A 6,759-nucleotide genomic window follows, 5' to 3' on the forward strand; every position below is an offset into this window, starting at 1 on the left:
TATAAACCATAACCTACCTCCACCGAAGAATCGAAGTCAAGCAACTATTTCTCCAATGTCTTTCCTTTCCTTATTGCCTCCGAACCCTTCCAATCTATCAAGTATATATATACATAAGGTGTAAGTTACAAGCTCGTGAACACTCCTATTATATATCTAGCCTAGACCCAAAACTCACCTAATTCCTATAATCAATTTACTAAAGTTTAAACCTATGGGTAGGTCCTATTTTTCCTCGCATTAGCACAACTTTAATGTAATTAATATAATATACTACATCTTATAATTAATTACCTATCTTAATCAGTTAAACTTAAATTATAATGTGATATTTAAATAACTATCCAATTCTAAAAATTTAAGGTATACCATAAACACGAAATCGGCTAACTATTTCTAATGTTCACTGTAATTGTTTTTTCCACTCACGTTTGTGCCAAAAATCACTGTCCAATGGTAGGGCAATCATTTACCCATGATGCACATGAGAATAATCCCTATTTTTCCATATTCCAGAACCCTTTCAACTAGAACATTATACCTTACAATTAGTATCTAACTATACAAGATTTAAATATGATATAAACCCATACATATTAATTAACCAACAGAAAACCCTTGAATATTTCATAAGTCACAAACAGTAACACGAAACGAAAAACTAAATTGATAACATCGTCATCTACCCACACCCAGAAACTATATCTTATAAACTACTAATGGATTTCCCTTAATCATTAATTACTATCCATGTATACAAACACACACAAAAAAAATGTTAAGAATTTCTCTTTACCTGAACGTCTTTGTTCCGTTTCTCTTCGCTCACAGATGCCTTCGTTATTTCTCAACCATCGTGCAACCCTTTTTTTTTATTTTCTCCTTTTCTAAAAATCAGTTATCACCCTAATTGTGTATATAACTAATTATAAAAAAAAATAGAGAAAGTGACCCACTACCAATTTTAATATTATCTTCTTTAACCACCAACTCTATAAATTATAAAAATTACCCCACTAATTTCATAATTATAATTATGAATAGTCCAAAACACCCCTTTAAACCTATCAAAAAGTATTTTGTGACGTAAAAAGTTCTAGTGCTCAAAACGATCGAAAATGGTCGTTACATAAACCCATTCCCAATCCAATTCACTCAAAATAGACCTTCCCTCCAAAACCAATTCTCTCTAGAAACCTCCATTGAAGGCAAAGCTCAAGAACAACTTGGATATTGGATTTACATGGATTCTTCATCAAGAATTAGAGGTTTTCTTCTAGATAAAGTTGTGGTGATCCTTCATCTCTAGTTATCCTTCCATCTAGAGAGTTAATCTCAAAGTTTTCCAAGAGAATTCCAGATCAAACTTCTTCTTCTTCAATCCAGCCATGGGTTCTTTCTAAAAATATTTTCAAAGGCTTAATCATTATAGTTCTATTAAAATGTATTGATTTTAACGTGGGTTTCAATCCAATTGCATGATGAACCCATGTTCCTTCCCGAACTCGATTTAGCCCTTGCATGGGCATTGTGATCGTGGCTTGTTGTTGATTGAATTGTGATTCTATTAGGTTGAATTTCTTATGTCTACTGTTTTTTACGTGTATTTGTTATTAATTGATGATGAAGGATCCATGTGGATCAATGTATGTATAATTGAACATGACTAGCCTTTGTCTCTATGTGTTACAGTGATTTCGATTATGCAAAGATCATTGTAGCTACTTCCTAAGTTAATAGTATGGATGAATTGTGGTTATAAATCCTTAATGATCAAATTAAAGAAGGCTTACATGAATTGATGTAGGATCTTTTAGTCTATGGATTGATAATGTTATGTACATTATGTAATCTAAGTTCTAGGTTAGATGAAGCATGATTTAGTCCTGACTATTTTGTCTTTAGATACTGCCCTAGGTTGGTATTATAGGTACATTATGAACGTCAATCATGGTGATCAAAATAAAAGAATATTAGTAAGTGATGTATGACTTTCTACCTTCTAGTATATATGTGATGCCTTGTATTATGTTATAGTATGATCTTGTAGCGACTTGTACATGGTTTATTTCATGACTAAATGTATATATAGCTACTACCATATAATGTATTGATGATAAAAAAGGTGTATTTATCAATGATGATCAGAGGTTAATGAATTGGTAAGAATGGATCTCCCTCTCTACTTTTCGATATTATTGTAGTTGATGAAGCCTTGTATGGCTCTGTGTGGTATGGTCGACTTATGGTAGCGGTGTTTACCTTATTGTCATTATTTATGTGTTTACCATGGTCTTCAAGGCAAATTAATGAATATACGAATGTGTGGTTATGATGATCACCTTATGTGTAACTTGTGTTTAGTCTTCTACTCTAGTTGTGAATCTAGGTTATGTTACTATTGTCATAAGCATGTAAATGGTTTGGTTAAGATCATGTGTAGGGACTGCCATTAATGAAGTATTTAGCATTGATTAACCCTACCCATGTACTCCTATGTGAAGGTGTAAATAGCTAATGTTAGGAGTCTTAAAGTGCAATATGAAGTTCGCTTGACTCCTATGCTAAATTGTGTTGTGTGGTCTATGCTTGGTTGTGCATTGTATTCCTAAGAGGGAGGCTACCTCAATGTGTTGTTTATAGCCATAATGTGATCATATTGACCAATGTACACACACGCTCACTCTACATGCATGCTTACAAGTAGTATAGGATCATAGTGTCTAATGAAAGGTTGTTCTCATATTGACAAGTGTCTACTACTGTGCATGTAAAGCTTATATCTATGAAAGTATGATATGTGTTTCTTTAACTAGGATGACTTGATAGGTGTACTATTATGGTCATGGGTATGGGAGTTTCTTAGGTTTGGTCTCTTATGTACATGGATATTAATGCATGAGTATGTTACGAACATGTCTTATATGCTATAATATGAAGTATGTGGTATGATGCAGTATGATTATACCTAATTTATAAATGAGTTTATATGAAAGCATGGCTCATATGGATACACTTGTACACTTATGCATAAATGTAGTGAAGTATGAACATGTGCGGTCTAAAGGTGTTGTGTGAAAGGTTTGCTCACGAGTATGTACACATAGACTTGTATGAAGATCTAGTCAATAGAAAGATTCTTGAAAGGTGTTCTCATGAGTATCCTAAACAGATAGATGCTAACCAATGTTATGTCCATGTGAAAGGTTTTTTAACATCAAATGGGTTGACCAAAGGACTTCTCATTTTATAACCTATGAGATAAGCATATGAAGAGTAAATCTCCTAAAAAACATGTTTTATAAAGTAATGTAATAAAGGTTTTTAATAAAGTAAAGTTAACTTAGAACAAAGTGAACTTGAAGTGAGGGGTGTCCTTTCCCATTTAAGGAAGTTAGATCACCATAATCCTCATGAAGTGGATAGCCTCATGACCAAAAAAGGGTGTTACAGTAATGTTTCCATGATGCCTCCAAGTTCCATAACTATTTTGCCCCTTAGGGTCTAGCAAGTTATATCACCTAATATGATAGCATGATACTCATATCTTACCTTGGCAATTAAGATACCCTCTTTTGTTGTGAGGGGATGACACCAAATTCCATGTTTGGCTTACGTGGTCTTATTGTCAGTTAAGGCTATAGTTTCTCTAAAGTAAAATGAACAATGGAAGTAAAGTAAGGACTCTAACTAGGATGACCTAAGTGAAGTTTCTTAATGTAGGTGGGGTGTGGAACTTTACCTATGCATTGCACATGTGACTCTTGAGGGAAGCCCTAGGAAGGTGTTCTAATGCATGTGGATATGTATGTGTTCCTTATCCATGACTTTGTAGTAATTGTCTACTTGTTGTGGTGAAGTGCATGGTATGAGTCCTAATGGATCTATGTGATGTGTTCTTGTCCTTATATGCACTGTTTTGGTCTTAAATGCTATATGATGAAGGTTTTGTTGACTTGAATGAAGTTTTCTTCACATACTTGTTGATGTATGAATTGGATGTTAAGACTTGTGGTCTCATGATAGGTTTACTAAGTATGTGGGATGTTATGGGGTTTCACACGTACATTTTACTAGTAGATATAGGGATTATGAGTGAGGTCTCATAAGGTTCTAAGTGAAGTCAAATAAGTATATGTGCATGACGACTAAGAGTTTACTGTAAGGTTCTTATGGTTTTGACTTAAATGCATCTATGTTGTACTATACTTCTATGATGGTACGTGATGGCCTATATATGATGTATGATTGATTCCTTGTGTACTTAAGGTGATGCATTGCACCAAGTATCACCTAGAGGGATTACTTGGAAGGTTAAAGAATTAAAAGAAGAAGTTCACTGTAGAAAGGAAAAATTCACTGTCAAGACAATTAGCTCACTGTAAAGTAACCCTAAAAGTGGCTTAAATTCTATATTTGATTTTATGTGATGTTTGGATTTTGAATATGTCTATATGAAATATTTGAATGATATAAACGCTATGGTATAAAGGTTTTATGATGTTTTCACAAAAAGGAATGAAGTATGATTTCAAGAAAATGTCCCTTTTAAATGCATCTTTTCACATGGTTGTCATACTTAGTGCATTCTTGTACTAACCCCATTCTTCTCTACTTTTTACACAAAGTGTAGGTTATGGATGCTTAAAGGATGTTTTTAATGGTGAAGAGCTCATTATGTGTTTCCCAGTCTCAAGCAAAAAGGAATCCTTAAGATTCAAGGATGTCCTATGTCAAGTTATGTTTAAAGTGTTGTAATTCTAAATTTATGATTATGTTGTAAGGGTCGTGTCCCTAATTGTACTCGTATGATGTTGTGTCTAGGATGGCAAAGAGACTTAGATCTAAATTTGTATTTGTGATATTTCACAAATATGAGGTAAAGTTTCTAGCATATGAAGTTCTATGAAAATTTTAAATTTTTTCCGCTAAATTTACCTATGAAAATGACATGAATGATAACTATGGGCTTTTATAAGACTTTCGAGAGGTCAAGTACGTCATGTTACTTCTAGGGTGTGCTCCTCGATGTGACAAATGTGGTATTAGAGCATCAGGTTTATGAAAGTTGTTTTAGATTATAAAAGTCTCATATTGCCACGTCTAGTAGAATCTCGATCATTAGTGTGAATTGTGACACATCTATGAGCGAGTGGCTATAGGTCGATAGAGTTTCCCTTCTTCATCATCCTCATGTAGTTCCATAAAACTTAACTCTGTAAGATCTCTTTCTTATGTTTTCTTAACCGGTAGTCTTTTAGATGTGATTGATTTGATGATATTGTATCTCTATGCTTGAGCGAGAAAAGGTGAGTTTTTTTGCTTATCTTGGTTTTATGATTTCATGAGTATGTATGAGGTGAATTTTACAATGATATGTGGATATGATGTCCCTTGTGGCTATATATGAGACCTATGTAAAATAGCATAATATTTTAAGGAATGTATGTCATGATATAGCTAAAGCATGTTAGAAGTCATTATGGTTAAATGAGTTTCTTTTTGAAATGGTATGTTACTATACGACTTTGCATGATGATAGTCCTATAATATTGTTAAAGTTGAAATACTTTAGGAATATGTTAAATGGTAAAGATTGCACGATGCCTAAGTGCATATGTTAAATGGTACAAATGTTGCCTTTGTTTATATGTGTGACCCTTCATGATTGTTTTACATGGATTGAAGTCTTTGTATATGCTTGGTCTTAGAATCAGTGGTAGCATGTTGTCCTTGTAGGATGAGTTGATAAAGTTTTGTATCTCATATTGTCATACTTTTCCCATCAATTGCCTAAATGTTGCATTTTTGGAATTTTAAAGCATGTTCACTGTAATATTTGGCAGCTTACTAAAGATTTTTGGAAAATTGACTAAATTGTTATTTGATTGGAAATTTTTGAAATGTGTATAAAACCGATGCATATGAGCACAATAATTAAAGTAAAAGGAGATTTGATATTTGGAATGAAAAATGAGTCTTATGGCACGATGAGTCATAGAATTGTTTCAAACTTCTTATTGTGTTGTGAGTCCCTTGATGTTGTGGAATTGATGTTTCTCCTGATATTGAGGGTAGCATTTGTATCTTTGTAGGGTGATGATGTGGGTTTGATTGACATAGAACTTACCTTACTGTAAGGTTAAAAGAAAAGAAATAGTCATTATGGATAAGTCTCCTTGTTGTTTTCCCCTAATGTTGTATGACCTTAGTGAATTGCATTGTTGAAAGACCTTATGTGGTTGAATAGGATGGATTAACTAGAAAATTGGTGGATAATTGTAATGACCTGTTTAGTCGTTTTGAGCAGCAGAGTTAATTTCTGGAAATCACTGTCTGGGTCGAAGGATCCCACGACGGACCGTCATGGGCACGACGGACCGTCGAGGGGGCCTTGTTCCAAAACACTTAGAATTTAGAAATTTGGGTACTGAGAACGACTCTCTGATCTTCGCGACGACATGGCAGGACGGAACGTCGTGGGCACGACGGGCCGTCATAGACCCTTTAGTGAAATTTAGTCTCTGAACTTTGAGACGGAAGCAGCAGGACGAACCGTCGCCGGCACGACGGGCCGTCACAGGCTGCGTAACCCTGACTGGGTCGAATTTCTGTTAAATGTTTTAAGGGGCGTTTTGGACTATTCCTGTTTACAATTATAAAGTTAGTGGATTAATGTTAATAATTCAATTACTTGGGGGTTAAAAGAGATAACCTTGAAACAAATAGTGGGGTATTTTATCATCTTTTATACTTAAT

The sequence above is a fragment of the Solanum pennellii genome, chromosome 4 (assembly GCF_001406875.1).
Source record: "Solanum pennellii chromosome 4, SPENNV200".
NCBI lineage: Eukaryota > Viridiplantae > Streptophyta > Magnoliopsida > Solanales > Solanaceae > Solanum > Solanum pennellii.